This window comes from Onychostruthus taczanowskii, unplaced genomic scaffold (assembly GCF_017590055.1).
Source record: "Onychostruthus taczanowskii isolate IOZ18803 unplaced genomic scaffold, ASM1759005v1 scaffold838, whole genome shotgun sequence".
Lineage (NCBI taxonomy): Eukaryota > Metazoa > Chordata > Aves > Passeriformes > Passeridae > Onychostruthus > Onychostruthus taczanowskii.
This window is the reverse complement of record NW_024506310.1, coordinates 1-16796: the sequence shown is the minus strand read 5'-3', so window position 1 is coordinate 16796 and position 16796 is coordinate 1. Positions and strand designations below refer to the sequence as shown.

The following is a 16796-nucleotide window of genomic DNA, read 5'->3' as shown; positions in this document are numbered from 1 at the left end:
TTTTTGGGGATTTTTTGGGGTCAAAACGGCGAAAAAATTTTAAAAATCTGAATTTTTTTTTGGAGTTTTCCCCTCTCAGGATGGAAAATTTGGGAAAATTCCTTAAAAATTCCTTTAAAATCCCCAAATCCGCCCTGAGATTTCTTAAAAATCCCCAAATTCAAAATAAAATTTAAAAAAAATGAACAAAAAAATCCAAAAATTAAAAAAAATCCCCAAAATTCAAAATAAAATTCAAAATAAAATCCAAAAAAAAAACCCCAATATTGAAAATAAAATCCCAAAATTTAGAAAATATCCCCGAAAATTCAAAATAAACCCCAAAAAATCCCCCAAAATTCAAAATAAAAAACCCAAAAAATTTTAAAAAAATCCCCAAAATTCAAAATGAAACCCCAAAAAATTTAAAAAAACCCCAAAATTCAAAATAAAATTTTAAAAAATGAAAAAAAATCCAAAAATTAAAAAAAATCCCCAAAATTCAAAATGAAACCCCAAAAAATTTAAAAAAACCCCAAAATTCAAAATAAAATTTTAAAAAATGAAAAAAAATCCAAAAATTAAAAATAATCCCCAAAATTCAAAATAAAATAAAAAAAAATTTTACAAATCCCCTAAAATTTAACAAATAAAATCCCCCAAATTAAAAAAAAATCAAAATAAATTCAAAATTAAAAAAAAACAAAACCCAAAATTGAAAATAAAATCCCAAAATTTAGAAAATATCCCCCAAAATTCAAAATAAATTTTTAAAAAATCCCCCAAAATTCAAAATAAAAATCCCAAAAAACCCCAAAAATCCCCTCCAAAATTCCCCCAATTTTTCCCAAACCTCCAAAATTCCCTAATTTCCCCCAAATTTTCCCAAAATTCTCAAAAAAAAATTCCCCAAATCCCCCAAAAATCCCCGAAAATTCAAAACAAAATCCCCCCCAAAACCAAATCCTCCAAAATTCAAAATAAAACCCCCAAAAAAATCCAAAAAAAATTCAAAATAACCCCCCAAAAACCCGAATTTTTCCCCCAAACTCCCCCAATTTTTTCCCCAACCTCCCAAAATTCCCAAATTTCCCCCAAATTTTCCCAAATATCCCCCCAAAACTCCCTCAAAATTCTCAAAAAAATCCTCCAAAACCCAAAAAAAATCCTCCAAAAATTCAAAATAAAACCCCAAAAATCCCCAAAATTCAAAATGAAAATGTCAAAAAACCCAAAAAATCCCCAAAATTCAAAATAAAACCCAAAAAATCCTCCAAAATTCAAAATAAAAACGTCAAAAAAACCCAAAAAATCCCCAAAAATTCAAAATAAAACCCAAAAAAATCCCCAAAAATTCAAAATAAACCCCCAAAATCCCCCCAAACCCCCCGATTTTTTTTCCCAAATCCCCCCAAATTTTCCCCCAACCTCCCAAAATGCCCAAAATCCCCAAATTTCCCCAAAAATTCCCCCAACCCCCCTCAAAATTCTCAAAAAATCCCCTAAATCCCAAAAAAATCCCCCAAAATTCAAAATAAAACCCCAAAATCCCCAAATTTCCCCCAAATTTTCCCAAATATCCCCCCAAAACTCCCTCAAAATTCTCAAAAAAATCCCCAAAATCCCCAAAAAATCCCCCAAAATTCAAAATAAAACCCCAAAAATCCCCAAAATTCAAAATAAAACCCAAAAAATCCCCAAAAATTCAAAATAAAAACGTCAAAAAACCCCAAAAAAAAAAAAAAAAATTCAAAATAAACCCCCAAATCCCCCCAAAATCCCCCCAAAACCCCGAATTTTTTTCCCAAACCCCCCCAAATTTTCCCCCAACCTCCCAAAATGCCCAAATTTCCCCAAATTTCCCCAAATTTCCCCAAATTTCGGGGTCTCACAGGAGCACTTCATGCCCTGGTGCACGAGGCCGTAGAGCAGGGAGCCGCAGTGGTCGCAGAAGGTGGGGCTGCTGTAGCTGTGCACCTTGAACTTGTGCTTGTTCCGGGGGTCCTGCGGGTTTGGGGAGAATTCCAGAGATTTTGGGAAAAATTCCCAAAATTTTGGGAAAAAATCCGGGGGTTTTGGGCGAAAAAATGGGGATTTTAGGGCAAAAAATGGGGATTTTAGGAAACCTCCAAAATTCAAAATAAAACCCAAAAAAATCCCCAAAATTCAAAATAAAACCCAAAAAATCTCCCAAAAAATCCCCAAAATTCAAACTGAAAACGTCAAAAATCCCCAAAAAATCCCCAAAATTCAAAATAAAACCCAAAAAATCCTCCAAAATTCAAAATAAAAACGTCAAAAAAACCCAAAAAATCCCCAAAAATTCAAAATAAAACCCAAAAAAATCCCCAAAAATTCAAAATAAACCCCCAAAATCCCCCCAAACCCCCCGATTTTTTTTCCCAAATCCCCCCAAATTTTCCCCCAACCTCCCAAAATGCCCAAAATCCCCAAATTTCCCCAAAAATTCCCCCAACCCCCCTCAAAATTCTCAAAAAATCCCCTAAATCCCAAAAAAATCCCCCAAAATTCAAAATAAAACCCCAAAATCCCCAAATTTCCCCCAAATTTTCCCAAATATCCCCCCAAAACTCCCTCAAAATTCTCAAAAAAATCCCCAAAATCCCCAAAAAATCCCCCAAAATTCAAAATAAAACCCCAAAAATCCCCAAAATTCAAAATAAAACCCAAAAAATCCCCAAAAATTCAAAATAAAAACGTCAAAAAACCCCAAAAAAAAAAAAAAAAATTCAAAATAAACCCCCAAATCCCCCCAAAATCCCCCCAAAACCCCGAATTTTTTTCCCAAACCCCCCCAAATTTTCCCCCAACCTCCCAAAATGCCCAAATTTCCCCAAATTTCCCCAAATTTCCCCAAATTTCGGGGTCTCACAGGAGCACTTCATGCCCTGGTGCACGAGGCCGTAGAGCAGGGAGCCGCAGTGGTCGCAGAAGGTGGGGCTGCTGTAGCTGTGCACCTTGAACTTGTGCTTGTTCCGGGGGTCCTGCGGGTTTGGGGAGAATTCCAGAGATTTTGGGAAAAATTCCCAAAATTTTGGGAAAAAATCCGGGGGTTTTGGGCGAAAAAATGGGGATTTTAGGGCAAAAAATGGGGATTTTAGGACAAAAAAATGGGGATTTTTGGTGAAATCGCCAGGGTTTAAAGGGTTAAAATGGTCGAATTTTGGGGGTTCCAGGGATTATTGGGGAGAATTCCTGAAATTTTGGGAAAATTCCCAAAATTTTGGGGGAAAAAATGAAGATTTTAGGTGAAAAATGGGGATTTTTGGCAAAATTTCAGCGGTTTAAAGGGTTAAAATGGTCGAATTTTGGGGGTTCCAGGGGTTTTTGGGGAGAATTCCCGAAATTTTGGGGGAAATTCCCAAAATTTTTTTGGGAAAAATGAAGATTTTAGGTGAAAAATGGGGATTTTAGGGCAAAAAATGGAGATTTTTGGTGAAATCGCCAGGGTTTAAAGGGTTAAAATGGTCGAATTTTGGGGGTTCCAGGGATTATTGGGGAGAATTCCTGAAATTTTGGGAAAATTCCCAAAATTTTGGGGGAAAAAATGAAGATTTTAGGTGGAAAAATGGGGATTTTAGGGCAAAAAATGGAGATTTTTGGTGAAATCGCCAGGGTTTAAAGGGTTAAAATGGTCACATTTTGGGGGTTCCAGGGGTTTTTGGGGAGAATTCCCGAAATTTTGGGGGAAAAAATGAAGATTTTAGGTGAAAAAAAGGGGATTTTAGGACAAAAAATGGGGATTTTTGGCAAAATTTCAGCGGTTTAAAGGGTTAAAATTGTCAGATTTTGGGGGTTCCAGGGATTATTGGGGAGAATTCCCAAAATTTTGGGTGAAATTCCAGAAATTTTGGGTGAAAAAATGGGGATTTTAGGGCAAAAAATTGAGATTTTTGGTGAAATCACCAGGGTTTAAAGGGTTAAAATGGTTGAATTTGGGGGGAAATTTGGGGGTTTTGAGGAGAATTCCCAAAATTTTGGGAAAGATTCCAGAAATTTTGGGTGAAATTCACAAAATTTTGGGGAAAAATGGGGATTTGAGTAAAAAGAATTGAAGTTTTGGCAGAAATTTCGGCATTTTAAGGGTTAAAATGGCCAAATTTTGGGGGATTTAAAAAAAATTTTGGGGGGAATTTTCGGGAATTTTGGGTGGAATTTTTAGGAATTTTTGGAGGGAATTTTGGGTTTTTTTAGGGGAATTTTGGAGGGAATTTGGAGGAAATTTTGGGGGAAATTGGTGGAATTTAATGCGAATTTTGGGGATTTTTGGAGGGGATTTTGGGGAAAATTTTTGGGAATTTTGGGAGAATTTGGTGGGAATCTTGGGGATTTTTTGAGGGGATTTTGGGGGATTTTTGGGAAATTTCGGGGAGATTTTGGGGAAAATTTTTGGGGATTTTGGGAGGAATTTTGAGGAAATTTTGGGGGAATTTGGTGGGGATTTTTTGAGGAGAATTTGGGGGGGAATTTGTTGGGAATTTTGGGAGATTTTGAGGGGATTTTGGGGGAAATTTTGGGGGAATTTGTTGGGAATTTTGGGGATTTTTGGAGGGGAATTTTGGGGAGAAATTTTTGGGGATTTTGGGGGAATTTGAATTTTGGAGATTTTTGGAGGGGAATTTTGGGGGGAAATTTGGGGAGAAATTTTTGGGGATTTTGGGGGAATTTGTTGGGAATTTTGGGAGATTTTGAGGGGATTTTGGGGGGAAATTTGGGGAGAAATTTTTCGGAATTTTGGGGGTTTTGGAGGGGAATTTTGGGGATTTTTGGAGGGGAATTTGTTGAGAATTTTGGGAGATTTTGAGGGGATTTTGGGGGGATTTTTGAGGAAAACTTTGAGGAAATTTTGGGGATTTTGTGGAGGGGAATTTTGGGGGAATTTGTTGGGAATTTTGGAGATTTTTGGAGGGGGATTTTGGGGGGAATTTTGGGGAGAAATTTTTGGGAATTTTGGGGGAATTTGTTGGGAATTTTGGGAGAAATTTTGGGGGAAATTTTGGGGAGAAATTTTTGGGGATTTCAGGGGAATTTGTTGGTAATTTTGGGAGATTTTTGGGGGATTTTTGGGGATTTTGGGACTCACGTCAGTCTGGGGTCCCTTCCCGGCCCCGGGACATTCGAAGGTGACGAATTCGTGGCAGCGTTTGTGAACCACGAAACTGCAAACTGCCAAAAAAAGGGTCAGGAACGGCCCAAAATTCCCAAAATTCACCCCAAAACTACCCCAAAATTCACCCCAAAAAATCCCCCCCAAATTCCTGAAATTCCCCCTAAAATTCCCCTCAAAATTCCCCCCAAATTTCCCGAAATTCCACCAAAATTTCACCAAAAAATCCCCCCAAAATTCCCAAAAATCCACCCAAAATTCCCCCCCAAAGTTCCAAAAAATTCCCTCAAAAATTCCCCCCCAAAAAACCCTCAAAATTCCCAAATTTCCCCGCTCAAATTCTCCTCAAAAAGTTCCAAAATTCCCTCCAAAATTATCCCTAAAATTCTCCTCAAAATTAAAAAAAAAATCTACCCAAAATTTCCCCCAAAATTCCCCACATTCCACCCAAAAATCCACCCAAGATTCCCAAAAATTCCCGCTAAAATTCCCCTCGAAATTCCCCCCAAAGTTGCCAAAATTCCCCCAAAATTCCACCCAAAAATCCCCCTAAAATTCCCAAAAATTCCTCTCAAAATTCCCAAAATTCCCCCCAAAATTCCCCCCCAAAACCACCCAAAATCCCTAAATTTTACCCCAAAATCCCATCCGGGCCCCGCAAAATCCCAAATTCCCCCCAAAATTCTCCCAAAAATCCCCAATATTCTCCCCAAATTTTCCCCAAATTCCCCAAAATTTCCCCTAAATTCCCCCCAAATCTCATCCATGACCCCCCAAAATCCCCCCAAATCCCAAATCCCCCGAAAATTCCCCCAAATTCCCTCCAGGACCCCAAAAATTCCCCCAAATTTCCCCTCCGTGGTTGCCATGGCAACGCAGCTCAGCCTGTCAATCACCGCCCTGGCCACGCCCACTTCAAATCCCAGGGTCCCAAAGCCCCAAATTTGGGAATTTTGGGGAACTTTGGGGAATTTTTGGGGTCTTGGGGAGGATTTGGGGGAATTTTGGGGGGAATTTCGGGTAATTTGGGGTCTTGGGGAGGATTTGGGGAAATTTTGGGGGGAATTTGGGGTAATTTTTGGGGATTTTAGAGAAATTCGGGGGAATTTGGGGGGATTTGTGAGGAATTTCGGGAATTTTTGGGGTCTGGGGGGATTTGGGTGGAATTTTTGTTGGATTTGGGAAAATTTTTGGGAAAATTTGGGGATTTTGGAGGGAATTTGGGGTTTTTCAGAAAGTCTGGGGGATTTGAGAAGGATTTGAGGGAAATTTTGGGGTCTCGGGGAGGATTTGGGAGAATTTTGGGGGAATTTTGGGGAAAATTTTGAGAAAATTTGGGTTCTTGCAGGGGATTTTGGGGAAATCTTAGGAAAACTTGGGGATTTTGGGGGGAATTTGGGGGAAATGTTGGGCAAATTTGGGGATTTTGGGGGGAATTTTGGGGAAATTTGAGGGGATTTTGGGCAAATTTTGGGATTTGGGGGGATTTTGGGGGAAGATTTGGGTGGGATTTTGGGAGATTTTGGGATTTTGGGGGGGGTCTCACCCATGCACTGCAGGCCCTGCTTGCCGATGCCCCTGGAGGGAGAGAGAAAAGGGGAGGGGTCAGCGGGGCACACCTGGGCACACCTGGGATAGCCCTGGGATAGCCCTGGCACACCTGGGATACACCTGGGGACACCTGGGCACATCTGGGATAGACCTGGGGCACACCTGGGCACACCTGGGCACACCTGGGATACACCTGGGCACACCTGGGCACACCTGGGGACACCTGGGCACACCTGGGATACACCTGGGCACACCTGGGATACACCTGGGGTCACCTGAGATACACCTGGGCACACCTGGGATACACCTGGGGTCACCTGAGATACACCTGGGCACACCTGGGATAGCCCTGACACACCTGGGGATACACCTGGGGTCACCCGAGGTCACCTGGGCACACCTGGGACACCTGCCCAGGTGTGTGACTGACCAGGTGTGTGACCCCCCAGGTGTGTGACCCCCCAGGTGTCCCAGGTGTGTCACACCTGCCCAGGTGTGTGACTGACCAGGTGTGTGACTGACCAGGTGTGTGACCGACCAGGTGTGTGACCCCCCAGGGATCCCAGGTGTTGGACACTGCCCCTCCGGCCACCGCTCCGGCCACTGACCACTCCAGCTTCACTTGCGCTATTGCACACCCTGCTGGACAGATGGACACCTGGATGGACACCTGGATGGACACCTGGATGGACACCTGGATGGACGCATGGACTCTGGCTGGACACTGCCACTCCGGCCACTGCTCTGGCCACTGACCACTCTGGCTCCAGCCCCATCCGTGCCATCACATACCCTGCTGGACAGATGGACACCTGGATGGACACCTGGATGGACACACGGACACCTGGATGGACACACGGACACCTGGACACCGGGATGGACACATGGACACCTGGACACCTGGATGGACACCTGGATGGACACACGGACACCTGGATGGACACCTGGATGGACACACAGACACCTGGACACCGGGATGGACACTGCCACTCTGGTCACTGCTCTGGCCACTGACCGCTCTGGTCTCACCTGCGCTATTGCACACCCTGCTGGACAGATGGACGCCTGGACAGATGGACACCTGGATGGACACATGGACTCTGGCTGGACACTGCCACTCCGGCCACCGCTCCGGCCACTGACCACTCCAGCCACTGACCGCTCCAGCTTCACTTGTGCTATTGCACACCCTGCTGGACAGATGGACACCTGGACAGATGGACACCTGGATGGACACCTGCATGGACATACGGACACCTGGATGACACCTGGATGGGACACACGGACACGAGGACGGACTCAAGGACATGAGGATGGACACCTGGACACAGGGACGGACATCAGGATGGACACCTGGACAGACCCACGGACACCTGGACGGACTCACGGACACCTGGATGGACACCTGGACACACCCACGGACACCTGGACGGACCCACGGACACCTGGACATCCGGACCTGGAGGGAGCCATGGACTCCTGGACACCTGGATGGACACAAGGACAGAGCAGTGGACAGAGCCACGGACACCTGGACGGACACGTGGACACCTGGACAGACACACGGACACATGGACACAGCCAGGGACACCTGGATGGACACCTGGACACGCCCACAGACACACCGTGGACAGAGCCACGGACACCTGGACAGACACGTGGACACCTGGACAGACACACGGACACATGGACACAGCCAGGGACACCTGGATGGACACCTGGACACGCCCACAGACACACAGATGGACACACGGACACCTGGATGGACACAAGGACAGAGCCGTGGACAGAGCCACGGACACCTGGACAGACACACGGACAGAGCCACGGACACCTGGATGGACACCTGGACACACCCACAGACACACAGATGGACACACGGACACCTGGATGGACAGATGGACAGAACTGTGGACAGAGCCAAGGCTGGACACGGGGATGGACAGCAGGACAGACCCACGGACACGGAGGTGGACAGGAATGGACACACGGACAGACCCACGGACACGGGAGTGGACCCAGGGATGGACACACGGACAGCCCCACGGACAGGGCCGTGGACACAGGAGTGGACACAGGGAGGGACACACAGACATGGGGATGGACACAGGGATGGACACAGGGATGGACACAGGGATGGACACAGGGATGGACACAGGGATGGACACAGGGATGGACACAGGGATGGACACAGGGATGGACACAGGGATGGACACAGGGATGGACACAGGGATGGACACAGGGATGGACACAGGGATGGACACAGGGATGGACACAGGGATGGACACAGGGATGGACACAGGGATGGACACAGGGATGGACACAGGGATGGACACAGGGACGGACCCACGGACACATGGACAGACCCACAGATGGACACGGGAGTGGGCAAGGGAGTGGACACTGGGATGGACACAGGGATGGACAGGGGAGTGGACACTGAGGTGGACACCAGGACAGACCCACGGACACAGGGGGGGACACAGGGATGGACACACGGACAGACCCATGGCCGGACACAGGGATGGACAAAGGGACTGACCCTCAGACAGTGGAGTTGACACAGGGATGGACACACGGACATGGGGATGGACACAGGGATGGACACAGGGTCAGACCCATGGACATGGGAGTGGACAGAGGGATGGACACGGGGACTGACCCATAGATGGACACTGGAGTGGACACAGGGATGGACATGGGGACAGACCCATGGACACAGGGCCAGACCCACAGATGGACACAGCAGTGGACACTGGAGTGGACATGGGAGTGGACACAGGGATGGACCCACGGACACAGGAGTGGACACAGGGATGGACCCATGGACACAGGGATGGACACAGGGACTGACCCACGGACCCAGGAGTGGACACAGGGATGGACATGGGGACAGACCCACGGACACAGGGACAGACCCACAGATGGACACAGCAGTGGACACTGGAGTGGACATGGGAGTGGACACTGGGATGGACATAGGGACAAAGCCACGGACACATGGACAGACCCACAGATGGACACGGGAGTGGACGCTGGGATGGACACAGGGACAGACCCACGGACACTGGAGTGGACATGGGAGTGGACACATGGATGGACATGGGGATGGACACAGGAGTGGACACAGGGATGGACATGGGGACAGACCCACGGACACTGGTGTGGACATGGGAGTGGACACAAGGATGGACACATGGACAGACCAACGGACATGGGAGTGGACACAGGGATGGACACAGGGACACGGGAGTGGACACAGGAGTGGACACATGGATGGACATGGGGATGGACAGAGGGATGGACACAGGAGTGGACACTGGGGTGGACACAGCGACAGCACCACGGACAGATGGACACGCCCACGGACACACGGACACTCGGACAAACGGACACGCCCATGGACACTCAGACAGACGGACAGACCCACGGACACACGGACGGACTGACCTGAACTCTCCGGCCACTCGGACACTGCTCGGACACGCGGCTGCTCCTCCGGCCACTGGGCCAGAGCCCGGCCGGACCCACGGACGGGACAGCCCCACGGACCCCCGGCCGGACCCACGGACCCTCGGACACCCGGCCGGACCCACGGACAGACGGACAGCCCCACGGACACTCGGACACACGGACAGCCCCACAGACGCACGGACAGCCCCACGGACGCTCGGACACACGGACAGCCCCACGGACACCCGGCCGGACCCAGGGATGCTCGGACACCCGGCCGGACCCACGGACAGACGGACAGCCGGCCGGAACCACGGACACACGGACAGCCCCACAGACGCACGGACAGCCCCACGGACACTCGGCCGGACCCACGGACACACGGACAGCCGCACGGACACACGGACAGCCCCACGGACCCACGGACAATTGGTCACTCGGTCAGAGCCCGGCCGGACCCACGGACACACAGACAGCCCCACGGACACACGGACAGCCCCACAGATGCACGGACAGCCCCACGGACGCTCGGACACACGGACAGCCCCACGGACACCCGGCCGGACCCACGGACACTCGGACACCCGGCCGGACCCACGGACACACGGACAGCCCCACGGACACCCGGCCGGACCCACGGACAGACGGACAGCCGGCCGGAACCACGGACACACGGACAGCCCCACAGACGCACGGACAGCCCCACGGACACTCGGCCGGACCCACGGACACACGGACAGCCCCACGGACACCCGGCCGGACCCACGGACACTCGGACACTCGGCCGGGCCCCGCGGCAGGCGGAGAGGGGCGTGGCTTAGCGCCGTGGGCGTGGCTTAGAGGGGCGGAGGCGTGGCCTCGGCATTGCGGCAAGCGAGAGGCGGGCTGGGAGGGGGCGTGGCTTAAACCCCGTTGCTTTACACTGAGGGGGCGTGGCTTAAGGGGGCGTGGTTTAGACAGCATTGCTGTAGATGGAGGGGGCGTGGCTTAACCCCCATTGATTTCTATCGGAGGGGGCGTGGCTTAAACCCCCATTGATTTCTACAGGGAGGGCGCGGCCTCGCCCTGCGGCAATTGGCGTGGTTATTCAAATGACGCCGCGTGGGCGTGGTTTCTCTTAAAGGGGCCGCGTCGCTTGGGAGGAGAGGAAGGGGGAGGGGCTCCCAAAGGGATCCCGAGCTAAATTTGGGAATTTCGCTTCCCAAAAAAAAATCTCGGCCGGGTCCCCGAGGACCCCCCGGACCCAGATTTGGGGAATTTGGGACGGGTCACCCCTCCCCCACCCCCTGAGGAGCCCCAAATTTGGGTTGGGGGGTGGGGGAGGGGCCAATCCCGCCCTTTATTTTTCCTTCCTAAAATCCCAAATTTTGGGGTCGCGGGGATTTGGGGACCCTCCCATCCCCCACCCTCCGAAAAACCCCAATTTCCCCCCAAAAAAATCCCAATCTCGACCCAAAATTCCCTCTGTCCTCCCAAAAACGGCTCTGTCCTCCCCAAAATTCCCTCTGTCCTCCCAAAAACGGCTCTGTCCTCCCCAAAATTCCCTCTGTCCTCCCAAAAACGGCTCTGTCCTCCCCAAAATTCCCTCTGTCCACAGACGGACAGACCCACGGACACACGGACGGACTGACCTGAACTCTCCGGCCACTCGGACACTGCTCGGACACGCGGCTGCTCCTCCGGCCACTGGGCCAGAGCCCGGCCGGACCCACGGACAATTGGTCACTCGGTCAGAGCCCGGCCGGACCCACGGACGCCTGGCCGGACCCCCGGACACACGGACAGCCCCACGGACGCCCGGCCGGACCCACGGACAATTGGTCACTCGGTCAGAGCCCGGCCGGACCCACGGACGCCTGGCCGGACCCCCGGACACACGGACAGCCCCACGGACGCCCGGCCGGACCCACGGACACACGGACAGCCCCACAGACACCCGGCCGGACCCACGGACACACGGACAGCCGCACGGACACACGGACAGCCCCACGGACCCACGGACAATTGGTCACTCGGTCAGAGCCCGGCCGGACCCACGGACACCCGGCCGGACCCACGGACAATTGGTCACTTGGTCAGAGCCCGGCCGGACCCACGGACACACAGACAGCCCCACGGACACACGGACAGCCCCACAGATGCACGGACAGCCCCACGGACGCTCGGACACACGGACAGCCCCACGGACACCCGGCCGGACCCAGGGATGCTCGGACACCCGGCCGGACCCACGGACACACGGACAGCCCCACGGACACCCGGCCGGACCCACGGACAGACGGACAGCCGGCCGGAACCACGGACACACGGACAGCCCCACAGACGCACGGACAGCCCCACAGACGCTCGGACAGCCGCACGGACACTCGGCCGGACCCACGGACACACGGACAGCCCCACGGACAGACGGACAGCCCCACGGACACCCGGCCGGACCCACGGACACTCGGACACTCGGCCGGGCCCCGCGGCAGGCGGAGAGGGGCGTGGCTTAGCGCCGTGGGCGTGGCTTAGAGGGGCGGAGGCGTGGCCTCGGCATTGCGGCAAGCGAGAGGCGGGCTGGGAGGGGGCGTGGCTTAAACCCCGTTGCTTTACACTGAGGGGGCGTGGCTTAAGGGGGCGTGGTTTAGACAGCATTGCTGTAGATGGAGGGGGCGTGGCTTAACCCCCATTGATTTCTATCGGAGGGGGCGTGGCTTAAACCCCCATTGATTTCTACCGGGAGGGCGCGGCCTCGCCCTGCGGCAACGGGCGTGGTTATTCAAATGACGCCGCGTGGGCGTGGTTTCTCTTAAAGGGGCCGCGTCGCTTGGGAGGAGAGGAAGGGGGAGGGGCTCCCAAAGGGATCCCGAGCTAAATTTGGGAATTTCGCTTCCCAAAAAAAAATCTCGGCCGGGTCCCCGAGGACCCCCCGGACCCAGATTTGGGGAATTTGGGACGGGTCACCCCTCCCCCACCCCCTGAGGAGCCCCAAATTTGGGTTGGGGGGTGGGGGAGGGGCCAATCCCGCCCTTTATTTTTCCTTCCTAAAATCCCAAATTTTGGGGTCGCGGGGATTTGGGGACCCTCCCATCCCCCACCCTCCGAAAAACCCCAATTTCCCCCCAAAAAAATCCCAATCTCGACCCAAAATTCTCAATTTTCCCCCCAAAAATCCCAATTTTTCCCCCAAAAATTCCCTTTCCCCCCCAAAAATTCCCTTTTTTCCCTCCCAAAAATTCCCATTTTTTACCCCAAAATCCCCAATTCCCCCCCAAAAATTCCCATTTTTTTCCCCAAAAATTCCCTTTTTTCCCTCCCAAAATTCCCAATTTTTCCCCCCCAAAATCTCCAATTCCCCCCCAAAAAATTCCTATTTTTTCCCCCAAAATTTTGGGAATTTTTGGGGGATGTTTTGGAAAATTCTGGGGGATATTTTGGGAATTTTTGGGGGAATTTTGGGCATATTTTGGTGAATTTTTTGGGGATATTTTGGGGATTTTTGGGAATATTTCCAAATTTTTTGGGGGAATTTTTTGGGATTTTTTTGGGAATATTTTGAGGATATTTTGTGAATTTCTGGGGGATATTTGGGGATATTTTGGTGATTTTTTGGGGGGATTTTTGGGAATATTTCCAAAATGTTTTGGGGAATTTTTCGGGATATTTTTGGGGGATATTTTTTGGGATATTTTGGGAATTTTTTGGGATATTTTTGGGAATATTTTGGGGATATTTTGTGAATTTCTGGGGGATATTTTGATAATTTTTGGGGGGATTTTTGGGAATATTTCCAAAATGTTTTGGGGAATTTTTCGGGATATTTTTGGGGGATATTTTTTGGGATATTTTGGGAATTTTTTGGGATATTTTTGGGAATATTTTGGGGATATTTTGTGAATTTCTGGGGGATATTTTGATAATTTTTGGGGGGATTTTTGGGAATATTTCCCAATTTTTTTGGGGAATTTTTGGGGATATTTTTGGGAATTTTTGGGGTATATTTTTGGGAATTTTTGGGGTACATTTTTGGGGGATATTTTGGGGGATTTTTGGGACTGTTTTGGTGGTATTTTGGTGGGTTTTTTTTTTTAATTTTTGGGGATATTTCTGAAATTTTTGGTGGAATTTTTGGGGGGATTTTTTGGGAATATTTGGGGGATGTTTTGGGATATTTTGGGAAGATTTTGGGGATATTTTGTGAATTTCTGGGGGATATTTTGATGATTTTTTTGGGGAATTTTTGGAAATATTTCCGAAATTTTTGGTGGGATTTTTTGGGAATTTTTGGGGGATGTTTTGGGATATTTTGGGAAGATTTTGGGGATATTTTGTGAATTTCTGGGGGATATTTGGGGATATTTTGGGGGGATGTTTGGGAATATTTCCGAAACTTTTTGGGGGATATTTTTTGGGAATTTTTGGTGGATGTTTTGGGATATTTTTTCGGGATATTTTGGGAATGTTTTGGGAATATTTTGTGAATTTCTGGGGAATATTGGGGGATATTTTGTTGATTTTTATTGGGATTTTTGGGAATATTGAAAAAATTTTTTTGGGAATTTTTCGGGATATTTTTGGGGGATATTTTTGGGATATTTTGGGAATGTTTTGGGGATATTTTTCGGGATATTTTGGGGATATTTTGTGAATTTCTGGGGGATATTTGGGGATACTTTGGGGGGATATTTGGGAATATTTCCGAAATTTTTTGGGGATTTTTTGGGAATTTTTGGTGGATGTTTCGGGATATTTTTGGGGCGATTTTGGGGGATTTTGGGGCTCAGAGCTCGTCGTGGGCCCTGTGCAGGTCCTGCCCGTAGTCCGTGGCTCGGCTCCCGACGAAAAGTTCCCAACGGCCCAAAATCTCCTCCCGGCTCAGCGCCCCGTCCTGGGGAGAGTTCCAGAAAATTCCAGGAATTTGGGCAAGTGTTGGGATCCCCCGAAAAAGGCAAAAATTGACGGAAATCTACCCAAAAAAAGGCAAAAAACTGACACAAAACTGCCTAAAAATTTGTAAAAATTGACACAAATCCACTCAAAAAAGGCAGAAATTGACAGAAATCCATCCAAAAAAGGCAAAAATTGACAGAAAACTGCCTAAAACATGCAAAAATTGACAGAAATCTACCCAAAAAATGCAAAAATTGACAGAAATCTACCTAAAAAAGGGAAAAACTGACACAAAACTGCCTAAAAAAGGCAAAAATTGACAAAAATCTACCCAAAAAATGCAAAAATGGACAGAAATCCATCCAAAAAAGGTAAAAATTGATGGAAATCTACCCAAAAAAAGGCAAAAATTGACAGAAATCTACCCAAAAAAGGCATTTGACACAGATCCACCCAAAAAAGGCAAAAATTGACCCAAAACTGCCTAGAAAAGGCAAAAATTGACAGAAATCCACCCAAAAAAGGTAAAATTTGACACAGATCCACCCAAAAAAGGCAAAAATTGACCCAAATCTGACCAAAAATGAGCAATAATTGACCAAAATCCCCCCCAAAAAGACCCAAATCTGCCCAAAATTGATCAAAATTGCCCCAAAATTGAGTCAATATGAGCAAAAAAAAAGACAAAAATCCCCAAAACTTCCAAAATTGCCACAAGTTTCCCCAAAATTGCTGGAAAATTGAGAATATTTTCCCCAAATTCTGCTCAAAGTCCCCAAAATTTGCCTTAAAATGCCCCAAAATTGACCCAAAACTGCCTAAAAAAGCCCAAAATTGACACAAATTGCCCCAAAATTGGTTCAAAATGACCCAAAAGTGCCCAAAAAAATGACAGAAATCCCCTAAAAAGCCCAAAATTGACCAAAATTCCATCAGAATTGCCAGAAAATTGAACAAAATCCCCCAAATTCCCCCAAATTTGCCTTAAAATGACCAAAAATTGACCCAAAACTGTCTAAAAAAGCCCAAAATTGACCCAAATTCCCCCAAATTAATCCAAAATCAACCAAAATCAACCCAAAAATTGAATAAAAATGACTCAAAAGTGGCCCAAAAATGAGAAAAATTCCCCCAAATCCCCCAAAATTTGACACAAATTCCCCAAATTGTTCCTAAAATCTCCCAAATCCTCCAAATTCCCCCAAAAATGCTCCAAAAATGATCCAAATTCCCCCAAAATCCCCTAAAAATGCCCCAAAACCCGAAATTTTGGGGAATTTTTTTGGGAATTCCTGGACTTTTGGGGAATTTTGGGAATTCTCACCTAGTCCAGAATCACATGCTCAGCCTCAATCCCAAAAACCCCCAAAATCCCCTAAAAATGCCCCAAAATCCCCTAAAAACGGCCCCGAAACCCCAAATTTTGGGGGATTTTTTTGGGAATTCCTGGATTTTTTGGGAATTTTGGGAATTCTCACCTGGTCCAGGTCGGCGTGGTGGATCAGGTGCTCAACCTCAACCCCAAAAACTCCCCAAAAAACCCCCTAAAAATGCCCCAAGATCCCCTTAAAACGGCCCCGAAACCCCAAATTTTGGGGGATTTTTTTGGGAATTCCTGGATTTTTTGGGAATTTTGGGAATTCTCACCTGGTCCAGGTCGGCGTGGTGGATCAGGTGCTCAACCTCAATCCCAAAAACCCCCCAAAAAACCCCCTAAAAATGCCCCCAAATCCCCTAAAAATGCCCCCAAATCCCATTAAATGCCCCCAAATCCCCTAACCCCAAATTTTGGGGATTTTTTGGGAATTCCTGG

General features: G+C 48.4%; 1 long non-coding RNA gene across 1 annotated transcript; it reads right to left on the bottom strand.

Moving 5' to 3' along the window:
* Positions 1-2871: 2871 nt before the first annotated feature.
* LOC121346656 lies at positions 2872-6686 on the bottom strand. The gene is made up of 3 exons (XR_005954099.1): positions 6654-6686; positions 5084-5166; positions 2872-2984 (listed from the first exon to the last, which is right to left on the bottom strand). It is a non-coding gene; the product is annotated as an uncharacterized LOC121346656 (long non-coding RNA).
* Between the last annotated feature and the right edge of the window lie 10110 nt (positions 6687-16796).